The following is a 12939-nucleotide window of genomic DNA, read 5'->3' on the forward strand; positions in this document are numbered from 1 at the left end:
ATCTACGCCCACAACAAATTGTGTTCTACTCGTGCAAGAAGAACTACGCATAGACCTAGCTCATGATGCCACTGTTGGGGAACGTTGCAGAAAACAAAAATTTTCCTACTCGTTTCACCAAGATCCATCTAGGAGTTCATCTAGCAACAAGCCATCGGATGCATCTACATACCTTTGTAGATCGCGTGCGGAAGCGTTCAAAGAACGGTGATGATGTAGTCGTACACGACGTGATCCAAATCATCGATGACCAAGCGCCGAACGGACAGCACCTCCGCGTTCAACACACGTACGGGACAGGAGACATCTCCTCCTACTTGATCCAGCAAGGAGGAAGGAGAAGTTGATAAAGATCCAGCAGCACGACGGCGTGGTGGTGGATGCAGGGCGTCACAGTAGCAGGGCTTCGCCTATACTACGAGGAAGAGACGTAACGGGGAGAGAGGGAGGCGCCAAGGCTGAGGTATGAAGTCCTCCCTCTCCTCAACTATATATAGGGGTGCCAAGGGGGGGTGGCCGGCCCTAGGAGATGGGATCTCCTAGGGGGGCGGCGGCCAAGGGTGGGGGGCTTGCCCCCCAAGCAAGGGGGCGCCCCCTTTAGGGTTCCCCCCCCAACCCTAGGCGCATGGGCCCTTGGGGGGGTGGCGCCCCAGCCCACTTTGGGCTGGGTCCCTCCCACTTCAGCCCATGGGGCCCCCGGGATAGGTGGCCCCACCCGGTGGACCCCGGGACCCTTCCGGTGGTCCCGGTACAATACCGGTGACCCCGAAACTTGTCCCGATGGCCGAAACACACTTCCTATATATAATTCTTTACCTCCGGACCATTCCGGAACTCCTCGTGACGTCCGGGATCTCATCCGGGACTCCGAACAACATTCGGGTTACTGCATATACATATCTTCACAACCCTAGCGTCACCGAACCTTAAGTGTGTAGACCCTACGGGTTCGGGAGACAAGCAGACATGACCGAGACGACTCTCCGGTCAATAACCAACAGCGGGATCTGGATACCCATGTTGGCTCCCACATGCTCCACGATGATCTCATCGGATGAACCACGATGTCGAGGATTCAATCAACCGTATACAATTCCCTTTGTCAATCGATATGTTACTTGCCCGAGATTCGATCGTCGGTATCCCAATACCTCGTTCAATCTCGTTACCGGCAAGTCACTTTACTCGTACCGTAATGCATGATCCCGTGACCAGACACTTGGTCACTTTGAGCTCATTATGATGATGCATTACCGAGTGGGCCCAGTGATACCTCTCCGTCATACGGAGTGACAAATCCCAGTCTTGATCCATGTCAACCCAACAGACACTTTCGGAGATACCCGTAGTCTACCTTTATAGTCACCCAGTTACGTTGTGACGTTTGGTATACCCAAAGCACTCCTACGGTATCCGGGAGTTACACGATCTCATGGTCTAAGGAAAAGATACTTGACATTGGAAAACTCTAGCAAACGAACTATACGATCTTGTGCTATGTTTAGGATTGGGTCTTGTCCATCACATCATTCTCCTAATGATGTGATCTCGTTATCAATGACATCCAATGTCCATAGTCAGGAAACCATGACTATCTGTTGATCAACGAGCTAGTCAACTAGAGGCTTACTAGGGACATGTTGGTGTCTGTTATTCACACATGTATTACGATTTCCGGATAACACAATTATAGCATGAATAAAGACAATTATCATGAACAAGGAAATATAATAATAATGCTTTTATTATTGCTCTAGGCATATTTCCAACTACTTCCACAGGCACTTTCTCCCTTGGCGGCGGTGGCGGTTTCGGTCCAAAATGGGCGTCGACTTCTGCCCGCACTATGGCATTGGTTTGCTCCTCGGTCCTATCGTAAGCCCTCCCAGGAAGAGGAGTAGTGAGGTTTGGACCATATTTATATCGCTTGCCTCCGCTGTACTTCCTGTACTATGACCTCGACTCGTACCGCTACGCACCATAGCTGCGGGGTGTCTCTTCTGCGATTGCTGAGGCGGCGGAGACGGCTGACGGGGCTGAGTTGGACGAGGAGGAGTGGCCTGAAGCTGTGCCGGACTTGGAGGAGGAGTGGCCTGAGGTTGTGCCGGACTTGGAGGAGGAGTGGACGTCTGACGCTGTGTCGGACTTGGAGGAGGAGTGGCCTGACACTTTGCCGGACTTGGAGGAGGAGGAGTGGCCTCACGCGTTGGTGGACTTGGAGGAGCGGGAGTCTGCTGACTCGGTGGCGGACTTCGACGAGGAGTCGGGTGACGCGGTGTCGGTGGCCTTCGAAAAATGATGCAATCCTTTCTCCATAGGATGATACGATGTTTGGCATCTCCGAGTGTGTGCTCCTCATCACCTCCAGGAATGTCAAGCTCTAGCCCCGAATATTGGTCCACCACCTCATCAACCAAGACACGAGCATAGCCCGCTGGAATCGGGTTGCAATGGAAGGTTGCCTCGGGGGAATTTGAAAAAGCAACGGCGTCCGCCACCTTCATGGATATGTTCTTCATTTTGAAGTGTAGCTCGCAGTTAGTGTTCTCCGTGATGTCATCCACGGGGTATCTATCCAGCACTACTGCGTCGCCCGGGGCGGAACCCACGCTGCTTCTCGGCATGGATGGGGCGGTGGTATCCAATGCTGGATCATCCGCTAGCTGCTGCAGCTGCTGAGACCCCCTTTGCTGGCTAAGTGAGTCGATCTGCTCCTGCTGCCGCTGGAATTTAGCTGCCAATTCCGCTTGACTTGCTTCTAGGCCTTGAAGGCGTTCATAGTCGAGCTTCCTTTGCTCCTCCTCCATCTTCCTCTTCTTCTCCTCCGCAATCTTCTTTCTCGCACGGGTTCTGTAGTCGGCGTTCCAGTCCGAAAACCCCTCATACCACGGAATAGCGCCCTTGCCTCGTGTTCTTCCCGGGTGTTCAGGATTTCCCAGGGCACGCGTAAGCTCGTCGTTCTCTCTGTTGGGCTGGAACACCCCCGATCGAGCCTCTTCTATTGCAACAAGTAGCGCATCGTCGGCTCCGTTCAGACATGCCTTCGTCGAAACATTGCCTGTCTTCGGGTCCAACTCCCCCCCATGCGCATAGAACCAAGTCCTGCACCTGGGGGGCCAGCTCTTAGTAACCGGAGTGACACCTGCATCCTCCATCTCTTTCTCAGACTTATCCCACTTAGGCATTGCCACCGCATAGCCACCTGGCCCCAGCTTATGGAACTTATCCTTTTTTTCGGCATTCTTCTTGTTTATTCTCAACCGTTCCTTAGCTAATTCTGAATCCTTGAATTTCACGAAATCGTCCCAATGAGCACTTTGATTCTCTAGTATCCCCTCGAATACTGGAGTCTTCCTTCCTCCCTTGACGTACTTCTCCCACGTCATTCTCTTGTGGTTCTTGAATGCAACCGCCATCTTCCTAAAAGCAGCGTCCTTGACTTTCCGCAGGTCTGCTTCTGTGAAATTATCTGGTAGGGTGAAATGTTCCATGAGAGTATCCCAAAGCAGATTTTTTTGATTCTCGTCGACAAAAGTAACATCTGGACGTGGATTTGCTGGCTTTCTCCATTCTTGAAGGGAGATCGGGAGTTGGTCCTTCACAAGAACTCCGCACTGACGAACGAACTTGTCCGCAATCTTCTTAGGCGCTAATGGTTCGCCATTAGGTCTGATTGCCTCGATATTGTACTTTACGCCCTCCTTCAACTTTTTGTTCGGGCCTCGTTTCGTCCTTTTGCCTGAAGATTTGCTCGATCCGGATGGCTGAAAGAAGAAAGATTGATTCGTTAATATATCTTCAACTCATTTAAAACATGCGATGATCACCAGATTCCTGCTTATATAAATATATATACCTCGCCGGTGTTTGTTGTTTCAGGATCAACATGTTCTTCGTCGTAGTTCATGACTTCATCTTCTCGGTCGTCGCAATCGAATATCATATCACCCTCTCCGGTGTTGTTTAGAAATTCGGAGCCGTCAAAATCTTCTTCATTCTGATCGTCATCTGGCCCGCGTATGATATCGAGCATGGTCTGTTCTCTCTCTGTCGGTATTGTCCGCCATAGCTTTTATTTAACTATGCCAAAAGAAATATAAAAGAATTTAGTATAATATCGAATAATAGATATAATCTCGAATACATCGTCTCGAATAATAGATATAATCTCGAATACATCATCTCGAATAATAGATATAATATTGAATACATCACTAGCTAGCTAGCTAGCAAGCTAATAAAGATCGAATAGTACAGAGTAATCTAGGCCACTCGCGGTTCCTGAGGTGCGGGCGGTGGACACCCAAAGAGAAGGAACCATCACTGGATCATAGCTCGGGTGATCTCCCCAAAGAACCTGCCAGGTATTGGAGAACCTGACGTCCATAGCAGCCATGTAGCGATGGACGTGCTCGTCCTCCTCCCTGACACGGCGACGTACCACCTCCGGCGGGGCCGGCTCCCTCCGCACCGAAAGTGGCCCACGTGAATGCCACCAAAGGAGATGAGGGTCGTCGACGGGACCCGGGGTCGGGTTCCTCACCAAGCGTCGCGCCCCTGAAGGTAGCACCTCCCAGTGCCAGCCCGGCGGAGCCCAGTCCCAGACATGGGTCCTCTGAAGCAGGACGTCGTCGCGGACGTGTCGACGGCGAGGATGCGGGCCGGGCATCGTCAACAACAAAATACTATATGCCGCAAAAGTAAGTAACATTTTTTAAATGATGGATTGTGATGATTTCATATATGCAAATTCTAAATTTTATAACTAAAAATATAAGAAACTAAAAAAACATCGATCATCGTCTAACAATTTGAAATTAATCTAATTCATCTAGCTAGCTAAAACTAACATTTCCAAAATTTCTAACATTTCTATATAACTAACATTTCTATAACATTTGACATTATATATATTATAACTAACATTTCTACATACTATTTGACATTAATCTAATCTAATTAATTAATTCATCTAAAACTTTGTATGAAAAACAGAAAAACAGAAAAAACTAAAAGCTAAAAACAGAAAAATTGTGTGTGTGTGCGCTTCTAGTGTGTGTGTAGTGTGTGTGTGTGTGCATGTAGTGTGTGTGTGCGGGCGCGCGTGTGTGTGCATGTAGTGTGTGTGTGCGCGCGCGCGTGTGTGTGCGCTACGGTCGGCGCCGGCGCCGGTGTGCGCTACGATCGATTGGAGGGAGGAGAGGGGCCGGGGGAGGGGCTCACAGCGCGCGCGGGCAATGTCGAGGCGACGGCGAGGGCGAGGTCGATCCAAAGGCGACGGTGACGGTGAAGCGAGGGGATCGGCGACCGGGACGGCGACGGGGGTGCCGCGGAGTCGACGGGGACGACGCGACGAGGACGGGGGCGGCGCGGAGTCGACGGGGACGGCGCGACAGGGGCGGCGACGGTGCGACGGGGGCGGCGGCAGAGAGAAGTGGGAGATGAGAAACTGAAATTTTTTGAAGTGTTTCTTATATAAGGGACACCTTTAGTACCGGTTGGAGCCACCAACCGGTACTAAAGGCCTGTTTTGGCCAGGCCAAGCGGGGGGGGGGGGGGAGCACCCCCCTTTAGTATCGGTTCCTGGCTCCAACCGGTACTAAAGGCCCCCCCTTTAGTACCGGTTGGTGCCACGACCCGGTACTAAAGGGGGTGCGCTGTCAGGCGAGGGGCGCAGAAGTTTAGTCCCACCTCGCTAGCCGAAGGGCGCTCACACCTGCTTATAAGCCCCGCCGCCGCTGTTGTCTCGAGCTCCTCTCTAAAGCAGGCCTTCTGGGCCTACCTCTGCTACTCTGCCCTGTGGGGCCTATTGGGCTTGCGGGCCTGCATCCTGGCCCAACAACACGTTGGGTTTCTAGTCGTATTCAGGCCGCTGTGGCCCGGTAGGTGGGCTTTTTTCATTTAGTTTTTTCTTTTCTGCTTTATTTATTTTGTTTTATTTATTTTTAGTTGTTTTTTGCTGTATTTAGAGTTTCTTTGTGAATATTTTTGATAGTTTTTAGAAACTTTCAGTTAGTGCCGGTAGTTTTTAAATTTGAATAGTTTAAATTTTGAATTATTTGAAATTTGTGTGAATCACTAGTTTGTGAATAACTTAACTTTAAAAATACATTTTCCAGTGATTCTTTTTTATTATGTTTAATATTAGTGTGTTTTATCATTATATTCAATTTGGTAATGCTTAAGTTATTTAAAAAATGAAATGCCTTTGTAACGGATGAGTTTTCGTCCGAAACCCTGATACTTCGAAACAGATTGTCCATTTTGTACACGAAGTGCATCCAGTTTTTGCGGTAACCCTCTCTACTTTTTTGCACATGCTATGTGGGTGAAATTATGATACCATGCCAACTTTCATCCTTTTCTGAGTTCATTTGAAATGCTTTTCAATTTCAGGGTCATTTAGCTGAAAAAATCAATAAATGCATGAAAGAATTTGCTTGCACATAAAATTTCTTCGCGTTTCAAATGCCAAAACACATAACTAGCTACCCTAACTATTACAGAGATTCCCTCCTGGGTGTGAAACACAGAAGAAAGTGATGATAGCTAAGCCGATCACATCCCAGATCTTTGGGTGTGAAACTTTTTCTTCGCGTGTGCACCTTTGTGTCGTAGCCATGGAAAATCTTCATCATTTAACGGGATGCTCGGGTCAATATTCACTGTGAATGGAGCAATTTCATCAAACTTTTCATAATCTTCTGACTTGTCTGTCTTGTCATCCACTCCCACGATGTTTCTCTTCCCAGAAAGAACTATGTGCCGCTTTGACTCATCGTACGATGCATTCGCTTCCTTATCTTTTCTTTTTCTTGGCTTGGTAGACATGTCCTTCACATAGAAAACCTGTGCCACATCATTGGCTAGGACGAATGGTTCGTATGCATATGCAAGATTGTTGAGATCCACTGTTGCCATTCCGTACTGCGGGTCTTCCGTTACCCCGCCTCGTGTCATATTGACCCATTTGCACTGAAACAAAGGGACCTTCAAACCACGTCGATAGTCAAGTTCCCATATGTCCTGTATATAACCATAATATGTTTCCTTTCCCGTCTTGGTTTCTGCATCAAAGCGGACACCACTGTTTTGGTTGGTGCTCTTCTTATCTTGGGCGATCGTGTAAAATGTATTACCATTTATCTCGTACCCTTTGAAAGTCATTATATTCGAAGATGGTAACTGGGACAGCAAGTACAGGTCATCTTCAATAGAGGTGTCATGCATGGTACGTGCTTGCAACCATCTGGCGAAACTCCTGGTTTGTTCACGTGTAATCCAGTCATCAGACCGCTCCGGGTGTTTGGAGCGTAGCAAATTCTTGTGTTCATCCATATACGGAGCCACCAAGGCGGAATTCTGTAGAACTGTGTAGTGTGCTTCAGTGAGAGAATGTCCGTCCATACATATTATTTGTTCCCCTCCTAGCGTGCCTTTTCCATCCAGTCTGCCCTTATGCCGTGATTCAAGAACACCAATCGGCTTAAGGTCAGGAATAAAGTCAATACAAAACTCAATGACCTCCTCATTTTGATGGCCCTTGGAGATGCTTCCTTCTGGCCTAGCATGGTTATGAACATATTTCTTTAAGACTCCCATGAACCTCTCAAAGGGGAACATATTGTGTAGAAATACAGGACCCAAAACGTTAATCTCTTCGCATAGGTGAACTAGGACGTGCGTCATGATGTTGAAGAAGGATGGTGGGAACACCAACTCGAAACTGACAAGACATTGCACCAAATCATTCTGTAACCTTGGTATGATTTCTGGATCGATTACCTTCTGAGAGATTGCATTGAGAAATGCACATAGCTTCACAATGGCTAATCGAACGTTTTTCGGTAGAAGCCCCCTCAATGCAACCGGAAGCAGTTGCGTCATAATCACGTGGCAGTCATGAGACTTTAGGTTCTGGAACTTTTTCTCTGCCATGTTTATTATTCCCTTTATATTCGACGAGAAGCCAGACGGTACCTTAATACTGAGCAGGCATTCAAAGAAGATTTTCTTCTCTTCTTTGGTAAGAGCGTAGCTTGCATGACCCTGATGTATGCCGTCTTTTCCGTGCATACGTTGCTGGTCCTCCCGTGCCTCAGGTGTATCTTTTGTCTTCCCATACACGGCCAAGAAGCCAAGCAGGGTCACACAAAGATTCTTTGTCACGTGCATCACGTCGATTGCGGAGCGGACCTCGAGGTCTTTCCAATAGGGCAGGTCCCAAAATATAGATTTCTTCTTCCACATGGGTGCGCGTCCGTCAGCCTCATTCGGAACAGGTTGTCCACCAGGACCCTTTCCAAAGACCACCTTCAAATCCTTGACCATATCATCTACATCAGCACCAGTACGGTGGTGAGGCTTCGTCCGGTGATCTGCCTCACCTTTGAAATGCTTGCCTTTCTTTCTTACGGGATGCCTGCTCGGAAGAAATCGACGATGTCCCAGGTACACATTCTTCTTACAATTAGCCAAATATATACTGTCGGTATCGTCCAAACAGTGCGTGCATGCGCGGTATCCCTTGTTTGTCTGTCCTGAAAGGTTACTGAGAGCAGGCCAATCATTGATGGTCACGAACAACAACGCCTTCAGGTCAAATTCTTCCCCCATGTGCTCATCCCACGCACGTACACCTGTTCCATTCCATAGTTGTAAGAGTTCTTCAACTAATGGCCTTAGGTACACATCAATGTCGTTGCCAGGTTGCTTAGGGCCTTGGATGAGCACTGGCATCATAATGAACTTCCGCTTCATGCACAACCAAGGAGGAAGGTTATACAAACATAGAGTCACAGGCCAGGTGCTATGGTTGCTGCTCTGCTCCCCAAAAGGATTAATGCCATCTGCGCTTAGACCAAACCATACGCTCCTTGCGTCATCTGCAAACTCCTTCCCGTACTTTCTTTCGATTTTTCTCCACTGCGACCCGTCAGCGGGTACTCTCAACTTTCCGTCTTTCTTACGGTCTTCTCTGTGCCATCGCATCGCCTTGGCATGCTCTTTGTTTTGGAACAAATGTTTCAACCGTGGTATTATAGGAGCATACCACATCACCTTGGCAGGAATCTTCTTCCTGGGGCGCCGGCCCTCGACATCACCAGGGTCATCGCGGCAGATCTTATAGCGCAATGCACCACATACCGGTCAAGCGTTCAAATCCTCGTACTCACCGCGGTAGAGGATGCAATCATTAGGGCATGCATGTATCTTCTGCACCTCTAACCCTAGAGGGCAGACAACCTTCTTTGCTTCGTACGTACTCTCGGGCAATTCGTTGTCCTTTGGAAGCATATCCTTTATCATTACCAGCAACTTTCCAAATCCCTTGTCAGATACACCATTCTCTGCCTTCCATTGCAGCAATTCCAGTGTGGTGCCCAGCTTTTTCTTGTCACCTACGCAATTCAGGTACAACAATTTTTTGTGATCCTCTAACATGCGCTGCAACTTCTTCTTCTCCAAATCACTTGCGCAGTTTCTCTTTGCATCGGCAATGGCCCGACCTAGATCATCAACGGGCTCATCCGATGCCTCTTCTTCAGCTTCTTCCCGCATTGCCGGCTCAGCTTCTTCCCGCATTACCGGCTCAGCTTCTTCCCCCATTGTTGTATCATCGTATTCAGGGAACCCATGGCCAGGATAGCTGTCATCGTCCTCTTCTTCTTCATTGCCTTCCATCATAACCCCTCTTTCTCCGTGCTTGGTCCAAACATTATAATGGGGCATGAAACCGGTCTTAAACAGGTGGACGTGAATGGTTCTTGACGTAGAGTAATTGTGACCATTCTTATAGCAAGCACATGGACAAGGCATAAAACCATCCGCCCGCTTGTTTGCCTCAGCTGCAAGCAGAAAAGTACGCACGCCCTCAACGAACTGGGGAGAGCATCGCTCATCGTACATCCATTGCCGGCTCATCTTCATTACACAACACCGAATAGACCAAATTAATACAAGTTCATACATAAAGTTCATACAACACTTAAATGCAACAAACAAATAACTCTCTAGCTAAAGCATTTAAATGCAACAACAAATACGATCAAGATCGCAACTAAGGTAACAATGGATCCAACAGCATAACGATACCAAGCCTCACTATCGATGGCATATTTTCTAATCTTTCTAATCTTCAAGCGCATTTTCTCCATCTTGATCTTGTGATCATCGACGACATCGGCAACATGCAACTCCAATTCCATCTTCTCCCCCTCAATTCTTTTCAATTTTTCTTTCAAGTACTCGTTTTCTCTTTCAACTAAATTTAACCTCTCGGCAATAGGGTCGGTTGGAATTTCAGGTTCAGATACCTCCTAGAAAAAATTTCTATGTCAACTTGATGGGCATAATTTGTCATAAACACGAAATGCAACTAGTTTTAAAAGAGAATATACATACCACATCCGAATCATAACAAGGACTAGGGCCGACGGGGACGGATATCAAAACCATGGCACTATATGTATAACAAACAACGTACGGGTAAGATAATTATACGAGTAACTATATATCCAAATCAGACACATCAATTTTTATATAAAATTTCATGAACAAGAGGCTCACCACAAGGTGGTGCCGGCGACGGGACGGTGCGGGTGATCGACGGTGGCTACGATGGAGATTTAGAAGGCACTAAGTAAACCACACCTACATATGCAAACTAAGTGTTATTTTTGACCTCAAATTGCATATAAATCAAATACTAGCACATACATATATATATCCTCCCAAATTACTAAACTCACAAATTAATCACTATATAAACCAATGCAAGAGCTAATCTAGCAATGAGAGATGAAAGGACAAAGTTGCTAACCTTTGTGATCATTTGAATGGATGAGGGCCTTCAAATCTTGACAAATTTTGGGCAAATTTTGTGATGAACTCGAGAGGAAGAAGGGAAGAATAGAGGAGAGGGCCAGAGAGGGGAAAGGGGGAAGAACGGAGTGCTGGTGGACGAAGGGTTTATATAGTACGACCTTTAGTACCGGTTCGTGCCAAGAACCGGTACTAAAGGGGCTGGAGGGGCGCCTGTCTGACAACATCCTGCCACCACTCTCATTAGTACCGGTTCGTGGCACGAACCGGTGCTAAAGGTTTGCCACGAACCGGTACTAATGAAAGCGGCCCGGCTAGCCGTTGGAACCGGCACTAATGTATACATTAGTGCCGGCTCAAATACAAACCGGCACTAATGTGCTTCACGATTGACCCTTTTTCTACTAGTGTTGGAGATCTATTCGATGTAATACTTTTTTGCGGTGTGTTTGCCGACATCCAATGAATTGTGGATTTATGATTAGCTTATCTATGAATATTATTTGAATCTCCTCTGAATTCTTTTATGCATGATTTGATATCTTTGTAATTCTCTTCGAACTATCGGTTTGGTTTGGCCAACTAGATTGTTTCTTCTTGCAATGGGAGAAGTGCTTATCTTTGGGTTCAATCTTGCGGTGACCTTTCCCAGTGACAGTAGGGGCAGCAAGGCACATATTGTATTGTTGCCATCAAGGATAAAAAAAATGGGGTTTTCATCATGTTGCTTGAGTTAATTCCTCTACATCATGTCATCTTACTTAATGCATTACTCCGTTCTTTATGAACTTAATACTCTATATGCATGCTGGATAGCAATCGATGTGTGGAGTAATAGTACTAGATGTAGAATTGTTTCGGTCTACTTGACATGGACGTGATGCCTATATTCATGATCATTGCCTTAGATATCGTCATAACTTTGCGCTTTTCTATCAATTGCTCGGCAGTAATTTGTTCACCCACCGTAATATTTTCTATCTTGAGAGAAGCCTCTAGTGAAACCTATGCCCCCCGGGTCTATTTTCCATCATATAAGTTTTCGATCTACTATTTCGCAATATTTTACTTTCCAATCTATAAACCAAAAATACTAAAAATATTTACTTTATCGTTTATCTATCTCTATCAGATCTCACTTTTGCAAGTAACCCTGAAGGGATTGACAACCCCTTTATCGCATTGGGTGCAAGTTATTTGATTGTTTGTGCAGGTATTCGGTGACTTCTGCTTTGTCTCCTACTGGATTGATACCTTGGTTCTCAATGTTGGAAATATGCCCTAGAGGCAATAATAAAATAGTTATTATTATATTTCCTTGTTCATGATAACTGTCTATTGTTCATGCTATAATTGTATTAACCAGAAATCATAATACATGTGTGAATACATAGATCACAACATGTCCCTAGTGAGCCTCTAGTTGACTAGCTCATTGATCAATAGATGGTTGTGGTTTCCTGGCCATGGACATTGGATGTCGTTGATAACGGGATCACATCATTCGGAGAATTATGTGATGGACAAGACCCAATCCTAAGCATAGCACAAGATCGTGTAGTTCGTTTGCTAGAGCTTTTCTAATGTCAAGTATCATTCCCTTCAACCATGAGATTGTGCAACTCCCGAATACCGTAGGAATGCTTTGGGTGTATCAAACGTCACAACGTAACTGGGTGGCTATAAAGGTGCACTACAGATATCTCCGAAAGTGTCTGTTGAGTTGGCACGAATCCTGACTGGGATTTGTCACTCCGTATGACGGAGAGGTGTCTCTGGGCCCACTCGGTAATGCATCATCATAACGAGCTCAATGTGACTAAGGACTTAGCCACGGGATCATGCGTTACGGAACGAGTAAAGAGACTTGCCGGTAATGAGATTGAACAAGGTATAGGGATACCGGCGATCGAATCTTGGGCAAGTAACATACCGATGGACAAAGGGAATTGTATACGGGATTGATTGAATCCCCGACATCGTGGTTCATCCAATGAGATCATAGTGGAACATGTGGGAGCCAATATGGGTATCCAGATCCCACTATTGGTTATTGGCCGGAGAGGTGTCTCGGTCATGTCTACATGGTTCCCGAAGCCGTAGGGTCTACACACT

The sequence above is a fragment of the Triticum urartu genome, chromosome 6 (assembly GCF_003073215.2).
Source record: "Triticum urartu cultivar G1812 chromosome 6, Tu2.1, whole genome shotgun sequence".
Lineage (NCBI taxonomy): Eukaryota > Viridiplantae > Streptophyta > Magnoliopsida > Poales > Poaceae > Triticum > Triticum urartu.